Source organism: Pleurodeles waltl, chromosome 9, assembly GCF_031143425.1.
Source record: "Pleurodeles waltl isolate 20211129_DDA chromosome 9, aPleWal1.hap1.20221129, whole genome shotgun sequence".
In the NCBI taxonomy this organism is placed as follows: domain Eukaryota; kingdom Metazoa; phylum Chordata; class Amphibia; order Caudata; family Salamandridae; genus Pleurodeles; species Pleurodeles waltl.
The window spans coordinates 619174971-619196565 of record NC_090448.1 but is presented as its reverse complement, the minus strand read 5'-3'; positions in this window follow the sequence as shown (position 1 = coordinate 619196565).

The following is a 21595-nucleotide window of genomic DNA, read 5'->3' as shown; positions in this document are numbered from 1 at the left end:
CCCGACAGGTAGGAATCTCAACTCCTCTTGACTACTCAACAGATCGGAATCTAGACTCATCTCATTTCGACGCATCTCGACTCATCTCGACTCTACTCTACAGGTAGTAATTTCATCTCACCTCGACTCATCTCACCTCGACTCATCTCACCTCGATTCATCTCATCTCACCTCAACTCAACTCAACAGGTAAGAATCTCAACTCAACTTATCTTGACTCTACTCGACTGATCTCATTTCTACTATTCGACAGCTAGGAATCTCACCTCGACTCATCTCACCTCGACTCATCTCATCTCACCTCGACTCATCTCATCTCACCTCGACTCATCTCATCTCACCTCGACACAACTCTACTCAACAGGTAAGAATCTCAACTCAACTTATCTTGATTCTACTCGACTGATCTCATCTCTACTATTCGACAGGTAGGAATCTCATCTCGACTCATCTCATCTCACCTCGACTCAACAGGTAAGAATCTCAACTCAACTTATCTTGACTCTACTCGACTGATCTCATCTCTACTATTCGACAGGTAGGAATCTCACCTCGACTCATCTCACCTCGACTCATCTCACCTCGACTCCTCTCAACTCTACTCAACAGGTCAGAATCTCAACTCAGCTTATCTTGACTCTACTCGATTGATCTCATCTCTACTATTCGACAGGTAGGAATCTCGACTCATCTCAGGTTGACTCATCTCACCTCGACTCATCTCACCTCGACTCTACTCAACAGGTAAGAATCTCAACTCAACTTATCTTGACTCTACTCGACTGATCTCATCTCTTCTATTCGACAGGTAGGAATCTCATCTCGACTCATCTCACCTCAACTCATCTCATCTCATCTCATCTCACCTCGACTCATCTCATCTCACCTCGACTCAACTCTACTCAACAGGTAAGAATCTCATCTCAACTTATCTTGACTCTACTCGACTGATCTCATTTCTACTATTCGACAGGTAGGAATCTCATCTCGACTCATCTCATCTCGACTCATCTCATCTCGACTCATCTCACCTCGACTCATCTCACCTCGACTCATCTCACCTCGACTCATCTCATCTCACCTCGACACAACTCTACTCAACAGGTAAGAATCTCAACTCAACTTATCTTGATTCTACTCGACTGATCTCCTCTCTACTATTCGACAGGTAGGAATCTCACCTCGACTCATCTCACCTCGACTCATCTCACCTCGACTCATCTCACCTCGACTCATCTCACCTCGACTCATCTCACCTTGACTCCTCTCACCTCGACTCGTCTCAACTCTGCTCAACAGGTAAGAATCTCAACTCAGCTTATCTTGACTCTACTCGACTGATCTCATCTCTACTATTCGACAGGTAGGAATCTCGACTCATCTCACCTCGACTCATCTCACCTCGACTCATCTCACCTCGACTCTACTCAACAGGTAAGAATCTCAACTCAACTTATCTTGACTCTACTCGACTGATCTCATCTCTACTATTCGACAGGTAGGAATCTCACCTCGACTCATCTCACCTCGACTCATCTCACCTCATCTCACCTCGACTCATCTCATCTCGACGCATCTCATCTCACCTCAACTCAACTCAACAGGTAAGAATCTCAACTCAACTTATCTTGACTCTGCTCGACTGATCTCATCTCTACTATTCGACAGATAGGAATCTCGACTCTACTCATCTCACCTCGACTCATCTCACCTTGACTCTACTCTACTCAACAGGTAAGAATCTCATCTCGACTCATCTCATCTCGACTCATCTCATCTCGAGTCATCTCAACTCTACCCGACAGGTAGGAATCTCAACTCCTCTTGACTACTCAACAGGTCGGAATCTCGACTCATCTCATTTCGACTCATCTCGACTCATCTCGACTCTACTCGACAGGTAGGAATTTCATCTCACCTCGACTCATCTCACCTCGACTCATCTCACCTCGACTCATCTCAACTCGACTCATCTCATCTCACCTCAACTCAACAGGTAAGAATTTCAACTCAACTTATCTTGACTCTACTCGACTGATCTCATCTCTACTATTCGACAGGTAGGAATCTCACCTCGACTCATCTCACCTCGACTCATCTCACCTCGACTCATCTCACCTCGACTCATCTCACCTCGACTCCTCTCAACTCTACTCAACAGGTCAGAATCTCAACTCAGCTTATCTTGACTCTACTCTATTGATCTCATCTCTACTATTCGACAGGTAGGAATCTCGACTCATCTCACCTCGACTCATCTCACCTCGACTCATCTCACCTCGACTCATCTCACCTCGACTCATCTCACCTCGACTCATCTCACCTCGACTCTACTCAACAGGTAAGAATCTCAACTCAACTTATCTTGACTCTACTCGACTGATCTCATCTCTACTATTCGACAGGTAGGAATCTCATCTCGACTCATCTCGACTCATCTCACCTCGTCTCATCTCACCCCGACTCATCTCACCTCGACTCATCTCACCTCGACTCATCTCATCTCGACTCATCTCACCTCGACTCATCTCATCTCGACTCATCTCATCTCGACTCAACTCTACTCAACAGGTAAGAATCTCATCTCAACTTATCTTGACTCTACTCGACTGATCTCATTTCTACTATTCGACAGGTAGGAATCTCATCTCGACTCATCTCACCTCGACTCATCTCACCTCGACTCATCTCACCTCGACTCATCTCACCTCGACTCATCTCATCTCACCTCGACACAACTCTACTCAACAGGTAAGAATCTCAACTCAACTTATCTTGATTCTACTCGACTGATCTCATCTCTACTATTCGACAGGTAGGAATCTCACCTCGACTCATCTCACCTCGCTTTATCTCACCTCGCTTTATCTCACCTCGCTTTATCTCACCTCGCTTTATCTCACCTCGACTCATCTCACCTCGACTCATCTCACCTCGACTCATCTCACCTCGACTCATCTCACCTCGACTCCTCTCACCTCGACTCGTCTCAACTCTGCTCAACAGGTAAGAATCTCAACTCAGCTTATCTTGACTCTACTCGACTGATCTCATCTCTACTATTCGAAAGGTAGGAATCGACTCATCTCACCTCGACTCATCTCACCTCGACTCATCTCATCTCACCTCGACACAACTCTACTCAACAGGTAAGAATCTCAACTCAACTTATCTTGATTCTACTCGACTGATCTCATCTCTACTATTCGACAGGTAGGACTCTCACCTCGACTCATCTCACCTCGACTCATCTCACCTCGACTCATCTCACCTCGACTCATCTCACCTCGACTCCTCTCACCTCGACTCGTCTCAACTCTGCTCAACAGGTAAGTATCTCAACTCAGCTTATCTTGACTCTACTCGACTGATCTCATCTCTACTATTCGACAGTTAGGAATCTCGACTCATCTCACCTCGACTCATCTCACCTCGACTCATCTCACCTCGACTCATCTCACCTCGACTCATCTCACCTCGACTCATCTCACCTCGACTCATCTCACCTCGACTCATCTCACCTCGACTCTACTCAACAGGTAAGAATCTCAACTCAACTTATCATGACTCTACTCGACTGATCTCATCTCTACTATTCGACAGGTAGGAATCTCGACTCATCTCACCTCGACTCATCTCACCTCGACTCATCTCACCTCGACTCATCTCACCTCGACTCATCTCACCTTGACTCGTCTCGACTCTACTCATCTCACCTCGACTCTACTCAACAGGTAAGAATCTCATCTCATCTCGACCCATCTCCCCTCGACTCATCTCGACTCTACTCAACAGGTAAGAATCTCAACTCAACTTATCTTGACTCTACTCTACTGATCTCATCTCTACTATTCGACAGGTAGGAATCTCGACTCGACTCAGCTCACCTCGACTCAGCTCACCTCGACTCAGCTCACCTCGACTCTGCTCACCTCGACTCAGCTCATCTCGACTCGTCTCAACGCTACTCTTCAGGTAAGAATCTCATCTCGACTCATCTCATCTCGACTCATCTCATCTTGACTCATCTCAACTCTACTCGACAGGTAGGAATCTCAACTCCTCTTGACTACTCAACAGGTTGGAATCTCGACTCATCTCATTTCGACTCATCTCAACTCATCTCGACTCGACAGGTAGGAATTTCTTCTCATCTCGACTCATCTCAACTCTACTCAACAGGTAAGAATCTCATTTCGACTCATCTTGACTCTACTCAACAGGTAAGAATCTCATCTCAACTCGACTCAACTCAGCTCATCTTGACTCAGCTCAACTCTACTCAACAGGTAAGAATCTCATCTCAACTTAACTCGAATCTACTCGACAGGTGGGAATTGCAACTCATCTTGATTTTACTGGACAGGTTGGAATCTCATCTCAACTCTACTCATCAGGTAAGAATCTCAACTTATCTTGACTCTACTCGACTGATCTCCTCTCTACTATTCGACAGGTAGGAATCTCACCTCGACTCATCTCACCTCGAGTCATCTCACCTCATCTCACCTCGACTCATCTCATCTCGACTCATCTGAACACTACTCAACAGTTAAGAATCTCAACTCAACTTATCTTGACTCTACTCGACTGATCTCATCTCTACTATTCGACAGGTAGGAATCTCATCTCGACTCATCTCATCTCACCTCGACTCAACTCTACTCAACAGGTAAGAATCTCAACTCAACTTATCTTGACTCTACTCGACTGATCTCATCTCTACTATTCGACAGGTAGGAATCTCACCTCGACTCATCTCACCTCGACTCATCTCACCTCGACTCATCTCACCTCATCTCAACTCGACTCATCTCATCTCGACTCATCTCATCTCACCTCAACTCAACTCAACAGGTAAGAATCTCAACTCAACTTATCTTGACTCTACTCGACTGATCTCATCTCTTCAATTCGACAGGTAGGAATCTCGACTCGACTCATCTCACCTCGACTCATCTCACCTCGACTCATCTCACCTAGACTCGACTCTACTCAACAGGTAAGAATCTCATCTCGACTCATCTCATCTCATCTCATCTCATCTCATCTCAACTCAACTCTACTCAGCCGTTGAGAATCTCACCTCGACTCATCTTGACTCTACTCGACTGATCTCATCTCTACTATTCGACAGGTAGGAATCTCGACTCGACTCATCTCACCTCGACTCATCTCACCTCGACTCATCTCACCTCGAGCTACTACTCAACAGGAAAGAATCTCATCTCATCTCGACTCATCTCATCTCGACACATCTCATCTTGATTCATCCCAACTCTTCCCGACAGGTAGGAATCTCAACTCCTCTTGACTACTCAACAGGTCGGAATCTCGACTCATCTCATTTCGAATCATCTCGACTCATCTCGACTCTACTCGACAGGTAGGAATTTCATCTCATCTCGACTCATCTCATCTCATCTCGACTCTACTGGACAGATAGGAACCTCATCTCGACTCATCTCAACTTGACAGGTAGGAATCTCATCTCATCTCGACTCATCTCATCTCGACTCTACTCAACAAGTAAGAATCTCATCTCATCTCGACTCATCTCATCTCGACTCATCTCATCTCGACTCTACTCAACAGGTAAGAATCTCATCTCATCTAGACTCCTCATCTAGACTCATCTCATCTCGACTCTACTGGACAGGTAGGAATCTCATCTCAACGCTACTCGACAGGAAGGAATCTCATCTCAACTCGACTCATCTCACCTCGACTCGACTCTACTCAACAGGTAAGAATCTCAACTCAACTTATCTTGACTCTACTCGACTGATCTCATCTCTACTATTCGACAGGTAGGAATCTCGACTTGACTCGACTCATCTCATCTCACCTCGACTCGTCTCGACTCTACTCAACAGGTAAGAATCTCATCTCGACTCATCTCATCTTGACTCATCTCAACTCTACTCGACAGGTAGGAATATAAACTCCTCTTGACTACTCAACAGGTCGGAATCTTGACTCATCTCATTTCGACTCATGTCAACTCATCTCTACTCTACTTGACAGGTAGGAATTTCTTCTCATCTCGACTCATCTCAACTACTCAACAGGTAATAATCTCATTTCGACTCATCTTGACTCTACTCGACAGGTAAGAATGTCATCTCAACTCTACTCAGCTCATCTTGACTCAGCTCAACTCTACTCAACAGGTAAGAATCTCATCTCAACTTAACTCGAATCTACTCGACAGGTGGGAATTGCAACTCATCTTGATTCTACTGGACAGGTTGGAATCTCATTTCATCTCAACTCTACTCAACAGGTGAGAATCTCATCTCAACTTATCTTGACTCTACTCGACTGATCTCATCTCTACTATTCGACAGGTAGGAATCTCATCTCGACTCGACTCGACTCGACTCATCTCACCTCGACTCATCTCACCTCGACTCGTCTCGACTCTACTCAACAGATAAGAATCTCAACTCAACTTATCTTGACTCTACTCGACTGATCTCATCTCTACTATTCGACAGGTAAGAATCTCATCTCGACTCGACTCATCTCACCTCGACTCATCTCACCTCTACTCAACAGGTAAGAATCTCAACTCAACTTATCTTGACTCTACTCGACTGATCTCATCTCTACTCTTCGACAGGTAGGAATCTCGACTCATCTCACCTCGACTCATCTCACCTCGACTCATCTCACCTTGACTCGTCTCGACTCTACTCATCTCACCTCGACTCGTCTCGACTCGACTCTACTCAACAGGTAAGAATCTCATCTCATCTCGACTCATCTCACCTCGACTCGTCTCGACTCTACTCAACAGGTAAGAATCTCAACTCAAATTATCTTGACTCTAATCGACTGATCTCATCTCTACTATTCGACAGGTAGGAATCTCGACTCGACTCATCTCACCTCGACTCGACTCTACTCAACAGGTAAGAATCTCATCTCATCTCGACTCATCTCACCTCGACTCGTCTCGACTCTACTCAACAGGTAAGAATCTCAACTCAACTCATCTTGACTCTACTCGACTGATCTCATCTCTACTATTCGACAGGTAGGAATCTCGACTCGACTCATCTCACCTCGACTCATCTCACCTCGACTCATCTCACCTCGACTCTACTCAACAGGTAAGAATCTCATCTCAACTCATCTCATCTTGACTCATCTCACCTCTACCCGACAGGTAGGAATCTCAACTCCTCTTGACTACTCAACAGGTCGGAATCTCGACTCATCTCATTTCGACTCATCTCGACTCTACTCGACAGGTAGGAATTTCATCTCATCTCGACTCATCTCGACTCATCTCATCTCATCTCGACTCTACTGGACAGATAGGAACCTCATCTCGATTCATCTCAACTTGACAGGTAGGAATCTCATCTCATCTCGACTCATCTCATCTCGACTCTACTCAACAAGTAAGAATCTCATCTCATCTAGACTCATCTCATCTCGACTCATCTCATCTCTACTCAACAGGTAAGAATCTCATCTCACCTAGACTCCTCATCTAGACTCATCTCATCTCGACTCTACTGGACAGGTAGGAATCTCATCTCAACGCTAATCGACAGGAAGGAATCTCATCTCGACTCATCTCGACTCGACTCTTCTCACCTTGACTCGACTCTACTCAACAGGTAAGAATCTCAACTCAACTTATCTTGACTCTACTCGACTGATCTCATCTCTACTATTCGACAGGTAGGAATCTCAACTTGACTCGACTCATCTCACCTCATCTCAGCTCGACTCGTCTCGACTCTACTCAACAGGTAAGAATCTCATCTCGACTCATCTCATCTTGACTCATCTCAAATCTACTCGACAGGTAGGAATCTAAACTCCTCTTGACTGCTCAACAAGTCGGAATCTCGACTCATCTCATTTCGACTCATCTCAACTCATCTCGACTCTACTCGACAGGTAGGAATTTCTTCTCATCTCGACTCATCTCAACTACTCAACAGGTAATAATCTCATTTCGACTCATCTTGACTCTACTCGACAGGTAAGAATCTCATCTCAACTCGACTCAGCTCATCTTGACTCAGCTCAACTCTACTCAACAGGTAAGAATCTCATCTCAACTTAACTCGAATCTACTCGACAGGTGGGAATTGCAACTCATCTTGATTCTACTGGACAGGTTGGAAGCTCATTTCATCTCAACTCTACTCAACAGGTGAGAATCTCATCTCAACTTATCTTGACTCTACTCGACTGATCTCATCTCTACTATTCGACAGGTAGGAATCTCATCTAGACTCAACTCGACTCATCTCACCTCGACTCATCTCACCTCGACTCGTCTCGACTCTACTCAACAGGTAAGAATCTCAACTAAACTTATCTTGACTCTACTCGACTGATCTCATCTCTACTATTCGACAGGTAGGAATCTCGACTCATCTCACCTCGACTCATCTCACCTCGACTCATCTCACCTCAACTCATCTCACCTCGACTCATCTCACCTTGACTCGTCTTGACTCTACTCAACAGGTAAGAATCTCATCTCATCTCGACTAATCTCCCCTCGACTCATCTCGACTCTACTCAACAGGTAAGAATCTCAACTCAACTTATCTTGACTCTACTCTACTGATCTCATCTCTACTATTCGACAGGTAGGAATCTCGACTCGACTCAGCTCACCTCGACTCAGCTCACCTCGACTCAGCTCACCTCGACTCGTCTCGACGCTACTCAACAGGTAAGAATCTCATCTCGACTCATCTCATCTCGACTCATCTCATCTTGACTCATCTCAACTCTACTCGACAGGTAGGAATCTCAACTCCTCTTGACTACTCAACAGGTCGGAATCTCGACTCATCTCATTTCGACTCATCTCAACTCATCTGGACTCGACAGGTAGGAATTTCTTCTCATCTCGACTCATCTCAACTCTACTCAACAGGTAAGAATCTCATTTCGACTCATCTTGACTCTACTCAACAGGTAAGAATCTCATCTCAACTCGACTCAACTCAGCTCATCTTTACTCAGCTCAACTCTACTCAACAGGTAAGAATCTCATCTCAACTTAACTCGAATCTACTCGACGGGTGGGAATTGCAACTCATCTTGATTCTACTGGACAGGTTGGAATCTCATCTCAACTCTACTCAACAGGTAAGAATCTCAACTTATCTTGACTTTACTCGACTGATCTCATCTCTACTATTCGACAGGTAGGAATCTCACCTCGACTCATCTCACCTCGACTCATCTCACCTCATCTCACCTCGACTCATCTCATCTCGACTCATCTGAACACTACTCAACAGGTAAGAATCTCAACTCAACTTATCTTGACTCTACTCGACTGATCTCATCTCTACTATTCGACAGGTAGGAATCTCATCTCGACTCATCTCATCTCACCTCGACTCAACTCTACTCAACAGGTAAGAATCTCAACTCAACTTATCTTGACTCTACTCGACTGATCTCATCTCTACTATTCGACAGGTAGGAATCTCACCTCGACTCATCTCACCTCGACTCATCTCACCTCATCTCACCTCGACTCATCTCATCTCGACTCATCTGAACACTACTCAACAGGTAAGAATCTCAACTCAACTTATCTTGACTCTACTCGACTGATCTCATCTCTACTATTCGACAGGTAGGAATCTCACCTCGACTCATCTCACCTCGACTCATCTCACCTCGACTCATCTCACCTCGACTCATCTCACCTCGACTCATCTCACCTCGACTCATCTCAACTCTACTCAACAGGTCAGAATCTCAACTCAGCTTATCTTGACTCTACTCGACTGATCTCATCTCTACTATTCGACAGGTAGGAATCTCGACTCATCTCACCTCGACTCATCTCACCTCGACTCATCTCACCTCGACTCATCTCACCTCGACTCTACTCAACAGGTAAGAATCTCAACTCAACTTATCTTGACTCTACTCGACTTTTCTCATCTCTACTATTCGACAGGTAGGAATCTCATCTCGACTCATCTCACCTCGACTCATCGCACCTCATCTCACCTCGACTCATCTCACCTCGACTCATCTCATCTCACCTCGACTCAACTCTACTCAACAGGTAAGAATCTCATCTCAACTTATCTTGACTCTACTCGACTGATCTCATTTCTACTATTCGACAGGTAGGAATCTCATCTCGACTCATCTCATCTCACCTCGACTCAACTCTACTCAACAGGTAAGAATCTCAACTCAACTTATCTTGACTCTACTCGACTGATCTCATCTCTACTATTCGACAGGTAGGAATCTCACCTCGACTCATCTCACCTCGACTCAACTCACCTCGACTCATCTCACCTCGACTCATCTCACCTCGACTCATCTCACCTCGACTCATCTCAACTCTACTCAACAGGTCAGAATCTCAACTCAGCTTATCTTGACTCTACTCGACTGATCTCATCTCTACTATTCGACAGGTAGGAATCTCGACTCATCTCACCTCGACTCATCTCACCTCGACTCATCTCACCTCGACTCTACTCAACAGGTAAGAATCTCAACTCAACTTATCTTGACTCTACTCGACTTTTCTCATCTCTACTATTCGACAGGTAGGAATCTCATCTCGACTCATCTCACCTCGACTCATCGCACCTCATCTCACCTCGACTCATCTCACCTCGACTCATCTCATCTCACCTCGACTCAACTCTACTCAACAGGTAAGAATCTCATCTCAACTTATCTTGACTCTACTCGACTGATCTCATTTCTACTATTTGACAGGTAGGAATCTCATCTCGACTCATCTCACCTCGACTCATCTCACCTCAACTCTTCTCACCTCTTCTCATCTCATCTCACCTCGACACAACTCTACTCAACAGGTAAGAATCTCAACTCAACTTATCTTGATTCTACTCGACTGATCTCATCTCTACTATTCGACAGGTAGGAATCTCACCTCGACTCATCTCACCTCGACTCATCTCACCTCGACTCATCTCACCTCGACTCATCTCACCTCGACTCCTCTCACCTCGACTCATCTCACCTCGACTCCTCTCACCTCGACTCGTCTCAACTCTGCTCAACAGGTAAGAATCTCAACTCAGCTTATCTTGACTCTACTCGACTGATCTCATCTCTACTATTCGACAGGTAGGAATCTCGACTCATCTCACCTCGACTCATCTCACCTCGTCTCATCTCACCTCGACTCATCTCACCTCGACTCTACTCAACAGGTATGAATCTCAACTCAACTTATCTTGACTCTACTCGACTGATCTCATCTCTACTATTCGACAGGTAGGAATCTCACCTCGACTCATCTCACCTCGACTCATCTCACCTCGACTCATCTCACCTCGACTCACCTCATCTCACCTCGACTCATCTCATCTCGACTCATCTCATCTCGACTCATCTCATCTCGACTCATCTCATCTCACCTCAACTCAACTCAACAGGTAAGAATCTCAACTCAACTTATCTTGACTCTACTCGACTGATCTCATCTCTACTATTCGACAGGTAGGAATCTCGACTCGACTCATCTCACCTCTACTCATCTCACCTCGACTCATCTCACCTCGATTCGACTCTACTCAACAGGTAAGAATCTCATCTCGACTTATCTCATCTCGACTCATCTCATCTTGACTCATCTCAACTCTACCCGACAGGTAGGAATCTCAACTCCTCTTGACTACTCAACAGGTCGGAATCTCGACTCATCTCATTTCGACTCATCTCGACTCTACTCGACAGGTAGGAATTTCATCTCACCTCGACTCATCTCACCTCGACTCATCTCACCTCGACTCATCTCACCTCAACTCAACTCAACAGGTAAGAATCTCAACTCAACTTATCTTGACTCTACTCGACTGATCTCATCTCTACTATTCGACAGGTAGGAATCTCATCTCGACTCATCTCACCTCGACTCATCGCACCTCATCTCACCTCGACTCATCTCACCTCGACTCATCTCATCTCACCTCGACTCAACTCTACTCAACAGGTAAGAATCTCATCTCAACTTATCTTGACTCTACTCGACTGATCTCATTTCTACTATTTGACAGGTAGGAATCTCATCTCGACTCATCTCACCTCGACTCATCTCACCTCAACTCTTCTCACCTCTTCTCATCTCATCTCACCTCGACACAACTCTACTCAACAGGTAAGAATCTCAACTCAACTTATCTTGATTCTACTCGACTGATCTCATCTCTACTATTCGACAGGTAGGAATCTCACCTCGACTCATCTCACCTCGACTCATCTCACCTCGACTCATCTCACCTCGACTCATCTCACCTCGACTCCTCTCACCTCGACTCATCTCACCTCGACTCCTCTCACCTCGACTCGTCTCAACTCTGCTCAACAGGTAAGAATCTCAACTCAGCTTATCTTGACTCTACTCGACTGATCTCATCTCTACTATTCGACAGGTAGGAATCTCGACTCATCTCTCCTCGACTCATCTCACCTCGTCTCATCTCACCTCGACTCATCTCACCTCGACTCTACTCAACAGGTATGAATCTCAACTCAACTTATCTTGACTCTACTCGACTGATCTCATCTCTACTATTCGACAGGTAGGAATCTCACCTCGACTCATCTCACCTCGACTCATCTCACCTCGACTCACCTCATCTCACCTCGACTCATCTCATCTCGACTCATCTCATCTCGACTCATCTCATCTCGACTCATCTCATCTCACCTCAACTCAACTCAACAGGTAAGAATCTCAACTCAACCTATCTTGACTCTACTCGACTGATCTCATCTCTACTATTCGACAGGTAGGAATCTCGACTCGACTCATCTCACCTCTACTCATCTCACCTCGACTCATCTCACCTCGATTCGACTCTACTCAACAGGTAAGAATCTCATCTCGACTCATCTCATCTCGACTCATCTCATCTTGACTCATCTCAACTCTACCCGACAGGTAGGAATCTCAACTCCTCTTGACTACTCAACAGGTCGGAATCTCGACTCATCTCATTTCGACTCATCTCGACTCTACTCGACAGGTAGGAATTTCATCTCACCTCGACTCATCTCACCTCGACTCATCTCACCTCAACTCAACTCAACTCAACAGGTAAGAATCTCAACTCAACTTATCTTGACTCTACTCGACTGATCTCATCTCTACTATTCGACAGGTAGGAATCTCATCTCGACTCATCTCACCTCGACTCATCTCACCTCGACTCTACTCAACAGGTAAGAATCTCAACTCAACTTATCTTGACTCTACTCGACTGATCTCATCTCTACTATTCGACAGGTAGGAATCTCACCTCGACTCATCTCACCTCGACTCATCTCACCTCGACTCATCTCACCTCGACTCATCTCACCTCGACTCCTCTCAACTCTACTCAACAGGTCAGAATCTCAACTCAGCTTATCTTGACTCTACTCGATTGATCTCATCTCTTCTATTCGACAGGTAGGAATCTCGACTCATCTCACCTCGACTCATCTCACCTCGACTCTACTCAACAGGTAAGAATCTCAACTCAACTTATCTTGACTCTACTCGACTGATCTCATCTCTACTATTCGACAGGTAGGAATCTCATCTCGACTCATCTCACCTCATCTCACCTCGATTCATCTCACCTCGACTCATCTCACCTCGACTCATCTCATCTCGACTCAACTCTACTCAACAGGTAAGAATCTCATCTCAACTTATCTTGACTCTACTCGACTGATCTCATTTCTACTATTCGACAGGTAGGAATCTCATCTCGACTCATCTCATCTCGACTCATCTCACCTCGACTCATCTCATCTCACCTCGACACAACTCTACTCAACAGGTAAGAATCTCAACTCAACTTATCTTGATTCTACTCGACTGATCTCATCTCTACTATTCGACAGGTAGGAATCTCACCTCGACTCATCTCACCTCGACTCATCTCACCTCGACTCATCTCACCTCGATTCCACTCTACTCAACAGGTAAGAATCTCATCTCGACTCATCTCATCTTGACTCATCTCAACTCTACCCAACAGGTAGGAATCTCAACTCCTCTTGACTACTCAACATCTCGACTCATCTCATTTCGACTCATCTCGACTCTACTCGACAGGTAGGAATTTAATCTCACCTCGACTCATCTCACCTCGAATCATCTCACATCGACTCATCTCACCTCGACTCATCTCATCTCACCTCAACTCAACTCAACAGGTAAGAATCTCAACTCAACTTATCTTGACTCTACTCGACTGATCTCATCTCTACTATTCGACAGGTAGGAATCTCATCTCGACTCATCTCATCTCACCTCGACTCAACTCTACTCAACAGGTAAGAATCTCAACTCAACTTATCTTGACTCTACTCGACTGATCTCATATCTACTATTCGACAGGTAGGAATCTCACCTCAACTCATCTCACCTCGACTCCTCTCAACTCTACTCAACAGGTCAGAATCTCAACTCAGCTTATCTTGACTCTACTCGATTGATCTCATCACTACTATTCGACAGGTAGGAATCTCGACTCATCTCACCTCGACTCATCTCACCTCGACTCATCTCACCTCGACTCTACTCAACAGGTAAGAATCTCAACTCAACTTATCTTGACTCTACTCGACTGATCTCATCTCTACTCTTCGACAGCTAAGAATCTTGACTCATCTCACCTCGACTCATCTCACCTCGACTCATCACACCTTGACTCGTCTCGACTCTACTCATCTCATCTCGACTCGTCTCGACTCTACTCAACAGGTAAGAATCTCATCTCATCTCGACTCATCTCACCTCGACTCGTCTCGACTCTACTCAACAGGTAAGAATCTCAACTCAACTTATCTTGACTCTAATCGACTGATCTCATCTCTACTATTCGACAGGTAGGAATCTCGACTCGACTCATCTCACCTCGACTCTACTCAACAGGTAAGAATCTCATCTCATCTCGACTCATCTCACCTCGACTCGTCTCGACTCTACTCAACAGGTAAGAATCTCAACTCAACTCATCTTAACTCTACTCGACTGATCTCATCTCTACTATTCGACAGGTAGGAATCTCTACTCGACTCATCTCACCTCGACTCATCTCACCTCGACTCATCTCACCTCGACTCTACTCAACAGGTAAGAATCTCATCTCAACTCATCTCATCTTGACTCATCTCACCTCTACCCGACAGGTAGGAATCTCAACTCCTCTTGACTACTCAACAGGTCGGAATCTCGACTCATCTCATTTCGACTCATCTCGACTCATCTCGACTCTACTCGACAGGTAGGAATTTCATCTCATCTCGACTCATCTCGACTCATCTCATCTCATCTTGACTCTACTGGACAGATAGGAACCTCATCTCGATTCATCTCAACTTGACAGGTAGGAATCTCATCTCATCTCGACTCATCTCATCTCGACTCTACTCAACAAGTAAGAATCTCATCTCATCTAGACTCATCTCATCTCGACTCATCTCATCTCTACTCAACAGGTAAGAATCTCATCTCATCTAGACTCCTCATCTAGACTCATCTCATCTCGACTCTACTGGACAGGTAGGAATCTCATCTCAACGCTACTCGACAGGAAGGAATCTCATCTCGACTCATCTCGACTCGACTCTTCTCACCTCGACTCGACTCTACTCAACAGGTCAGAATCTCAACTCAACTTATCTTGACTCTACTCGACTGATCTCATCTCTACTATTCGACAGGTAGGAATCTCAACTTGACTCGACTCATCTCACCTCATCTCAGCTCGACTCGTCTCGACTCTACTCAACAGGTAAGAATCTCATCTCGACTCATCTCATCTTGACTCATCTCAACTCTACTCGACAGGTAGGAATCTAAACTCCTCTTGACTGCTCAACAGGTCGGAATCTCGACTCATCTAATTTCGACTCATCTCAACTCATCTCGACTCTACTCGACAGGTAGGAATTTCTTCTCATCTCGACTCATCTCAACTACTCAACAGGTAATAATCTCATTTCGACTCATCTTGACTCTACTCGACAGGTAAGAATCTCATCTCAACTCGACTCAGCTCATCTTGACTCAGCTCAACTCTACTCAACAGGTAAGAATCTCATCTCAACTTAACTCGAATCTACTCGACAGGTGGGAATTGCAACTCATCTTGATTCTACTGGACAGGTTGGAATCTCATTTCATCTCAACTCTACTCAACAGGTGAGAATCTCATCTCAACTTATCTTGACTCTACTCGACTGATCTCATCTCTACTATTCGACAGGTAGGAATCTCATCTCGACTCAACTCGACTCATCTCACCTCGACTCATCTCACCTCGACTCGTCTCGACTCTACTCAACAGGTAAGAATCTCAACTAAACTTATCTTGACTCTACTAGACTGATCTCATCTCTACTATTCGACAGGTAGGAATCTCGACTCATCTCACCTCGACTCATCTCAACTCGACTCATCTCACCTTGACTCGTCTCGACTCTACTCATCTCACCTCGACTCGTCTTGACTCTACTCAACAGGTAAGAATCTCATTTCATCTCAACTCTACTCAACAGGTGAGCATCTCATCTCAACTTATCTTGACTCTACTCGACTGATCTCATCTCTACTATTCGACAGGTAGGAATCTCATCTCGACTCAACTCGACTCATCTCACCTCGACTCATCTCACCTCGACTCGTCTCGACTCTACTCAACAGGTAAGAATCTCAACTAAACTTATCTTGACTCTACTCGACTGATCTCATCTCTACTATTCGACTCATCTCCACTCGACTCATCTCACCTCGACTCATCTCACCTTGACTCGTCTCGACTCTACTCATCTCCCCTCGACTCGTCTCGACTCTACTCAACAGGTAAGAATCTCAACTCAACTTATCTTGACTCTACTCTACTGATCTCATCTCTACTATTCGACAGGTAGGAATCTCGACTCGACTCAGCTCACCTCGACTCAGCTCACCTCGACTCAGCTCACCTCGACTCGTCTCGACGCTACTCAACAGGTAAGAATCTCATCTCGACTTATCTCATCTCATCTCGACTCATCTCATCTTGACTCATCTCAACTCTACTCGACAGGTATGAATCTCAACTCCTCTTGACTACTCAACAGGTCGGAATCTCGACTCATCTCATTTCGACTCATCTCAACTCATCTCGACTCGACAGGTAGGAATTTCTTCTCATCTCGACTCATCTCAACTCTACTCAACAGGTAAGAATCTCATTTCGACTCATCTTGACTCTACTCAACAGGTAAGAATCTCATCTCAACTCAGCTCATCTTGACTCAGCTCAACTCTACTCAACAGGTAAGAATCTCATCTCAACTTAACTCGAATCTACTCGACGGGTGGGAATTGCAACTCATCTTGATTCTACTGGACAGGTTGGAATCTCATCTCAACTCTACTCAACAGGTAAGAATCTCAACTTATCTTGACTCTACTCGACTGATCTCATCTCTACTATTCGACAGGTAGGAATCTCACCTCGACTCATCTCACCTCGACTCATCTCACCTCATCTCACCTCGACTCATCTCATCTCGACTCATCTCATCTCGACTCATCTGAACAGTACTCAACAGGTAAGAATCTCAACTCAACTTATCTTGACTCTACTCGACTGATCTCATCTCTACTATTCGACAGGTAGGAATCTCATCTCGACTCATCTCATCTCACCTCTACTCAACTCTACTCAACAGGTAAGAATCTCAACTCAACTTATCTTGACTCTACTCGACTGATCTCATCTCTACTATTCGACAGGTAGGAATCTCACCTCGACTCATCTCACTTCGACTCATCTCACCTCGACTCATCTCACCTCGACTCATCTCAACTCTACTCATCTCACCTCGACTCTACTCAACAGGTAAGAATCTCAACTCAACTTATCTTGACTCTACTCGACTGATCTCATCTCTACTATTCGACAGGTAGGAAACTCTTCTCGACTCATCTCACCTCGACTCATCTCACCTCGACTCATCTCACCTCATCTCACCTCGACTCATCTCATCTCACCTCGACTCAACTCTACTCAACAGGTAAGAATCTCATCTCAACTTATCTTGACTCTACTCGACTCATCTCATTTCTACTATTTGACAGGTAGGAATCTCATCTCGACTCATCTCACCTCGACTCTTCTCACCTCTACTCATCTCATCTCACCTCGACACAACTCTACTCAACAGGTAAGAATCTCAACTCAACTTATCTTGATTCTACTCGACTGATCTCATCTCTACTATTCGACAGGTAGGAATCTCACCTCGACTCATCTCACCTCGACTCATCTCACCTCGACTCATCTCACCTCGACTCATCTCACCTCGACTCCTCTCACCTCGACTCCTCTCAACTCTGCTCAACAGGTAAGAATCTCAACTCAGCTTATCTTGACTCTACTCGACTGATCTCATCTCTACTATTCGACAGGTAGGAACCTCGACTCATCTCACCTCGACTCATCTCACCTCGACTCATCTCACCTCGACTCATCTCACCTCGACTCATCTCACCTCGACTCATCTCACCTCGACTCTACTCAACAGGTAAGAATCTCAACTCAACTTATCTTGACTCTACTCGACTGATCTCATCTCTACTATTCGACAGGTAGAAATCTCACCTCAACTCATCTTACCTCGACTCATCTCACCTCGACTCATCTCACCTCGACTCATCTCATCTCATCTCGACTCATCTCATCTCGACTCATCTCATCTCGACTCATCTCATCTCACCTCAACTCAACTCAACAGGTAAGAATCTCAACTCAACTTATCTTGACTCTACTCGACTGATGTCATCTCTACTATTCGACAGGTAGGAATCTCGACTTGACTCATCTCACCTCGACTCATCTCACCTCGACTCATCTCACCTCGACTCATCTCACCTCGATTCGACTCTACTCAACAGGTAAGAATCTCATCTCGACTCATCTCATCTCGACTCATCTCATCTTGACTCATCTCAACTCTACCCGACAGGTAGGAATCTCAACTCCTCTTGACTACTCAACAGGTCGGAATCTCGACTCATCTCATTTCGACTCATCTCGACTCTACTCGACAGGTAGGAATTTCATCTCACCTCGACTCATCTCACCTCGACTCATCTCACCTCGACTCATCTCATCTCACCTCAACTCAACTCAACAGGTAAGAATCTCAACTCAACTTATCTTGACTCTACTCGACTGATCTCATCTCTACTATTCGACAGGTAGGAATCTCATCTCGACTCATCTCACCTCGACTCTACTCAACAGGTAAGAATCTCAACTCAACTTATCTTGACTCTACTCGACTGATCTCATCTCTACTATTCGACAGGTAGGAATCTCACCTCGACTCATCTCACCTCGACTCATCTCACCTCGACTCATCTCACCTCGACTCATCTCACCTCGACTCATCTCACCTCGACTCCTCTCAACTCTACTCAACAGGTCAGAATCTCAACTCAGCTTATCTTGACTCTACTCGATTGATCTCATCTCTACTATTCGACAGGTAGGAATCTCGACTCATCTCACCTCGACTCATCTCACCTCGACTCATATCACCTCGACTCTACTCAACAGGTAAGAATCTCAACTCAACTTATCTTGACTCTACTCGACTGATCTCATCTCTACTATTCGACAGGTAGGAATCTCATCTCGACTCATCTCACCTCGACTCATCTCATCTCACCTCGACTCATCTCACCTCGACTCATCTCATCTCGACTCATCTCATCTCGACTCAACTCTACTCAACAGGTAAGAATCTCATCTCAACTTATCTTGACTCTACTCGACTGATCTCATTTCTACTATTCGACAGGTAGGAATCTCATCTCGACTCATCTCACCTCGACTCATCTCACCTCGACTCATCTCACCTCGACTCATCTCACCTCGACTCATCTCATCTCACCTCGACACAACTCTACTCAACAGGTAAGAATCTCAACTCAACTTATCTTGATTCTACTCGACTGATCTCATCTCTACTATTCGACAGGTAGGAATCTCACCTCGACTCATCTCACCTCGACTCATCTCACCACGACTCATCTCACCTCGACTCATCTCACCACAATTCCACTCTACTCAACAGGTAAGAATCTCATCTCGACTCATCTCATCTCGACTCATCTCATCTTGACTCATCTCAACTCTACCCGACAGGTAGGAATCTCAACTCCTCTTGACTACTCAACAGGTCGGAATCTCAACTCATCTCATTTCGACTCATCTCGACTCTACTCGACAGGTAGGAATTTCATCTCACCTCGACTCATCTCACCTCGACTCATCTCATCTCACCTCAACTCAACAGGTAAGAATCTCAACTCAACTTATCTTGACTCTACTCGACTGATCTCATCTCTACTATTCGACAGGTAGGAATCTCATCTCGACTCATCTCATCTCATCTCACCTCGACTCAACTCTACTCAACAGGTAAGAATCTCAACTCAACTTATCTTGACTCTACTCGACTGATCTCATCTCTACTATTCGACAGGTAGGAATCTCACCTCGACTCATCTCACCTCGACTCATCTCACCTCGACTCCTCTCAACTCTACTCAACAGGTCAGAATCTCAACTCAGCTTATCTTGACTCTACTCGATTGATCTCATCTCTACTATTCGACAGGTAGGAATCTCGACTCATCTCACCTCGACTCTACTCAACAGGTAAGAATCTCAACTCAACTTATCTTGACTCTACTCGACTGATCTCATCTCTACTATTCGACAGGTAGGAATTTCATCTCGACTCATCTCACCTCGACTCATCTCACCTCATCTCACCTCGACTCATCTCACCTCGACTCATCTCATCTCGACTCAACTCTACTCAACAGGTAAGAATCTCATCTCAACTTATCTTGACTCTACTCGACTGATCTCATTTCTACTATTCGATAGGTAGGAATCTCATCTCGACTCATCTCATCTCGACTCATCTCATCTCGACTCATCTCATCTCGACTCATCTCATCTCGACTCATCTCACCTCGACTCATCTAACCTTGACTAATCTCACCTCGACTCATCTCATCTCACCTCGACACAACTCTACTCAACAGGTAAGAATCTCAACTCAACGTATCTTGATTCTACACGACTGATCTCATCTCTACTATTCGACAGGTAGGAATCTCACCTCGACTCATCTCACCTCGACTCATCTCACCTCGACTCATCTCACCTCGACTCATCTCACCTCGACTCATCTCACCTCCACTCACCTCGACTCGTCTCAAGTCTGCTCAACAGGTAAGAATCTCAACTCAGCTTATCTTGACTCTACTCGACTGATCTCATCTCTGCTATTCGACAGGTAGGAATCTCATCTCGACTCATCTCATCTCGACTCATCTCACCTCAACTCATCTCACCTCGACTCATCTCACCTCGACTCATCTCATCTCACCTCGACACAACTCTACTCAACAGGTAAGAATCTCAACTCAACTTATCTTGATTCTACTCAACTGATCTCATCTCTACTATTCGTCAGGTAGGAATCTTACCTCGACTCATCTCACCTCGACTCATCTCACCTCGACTCA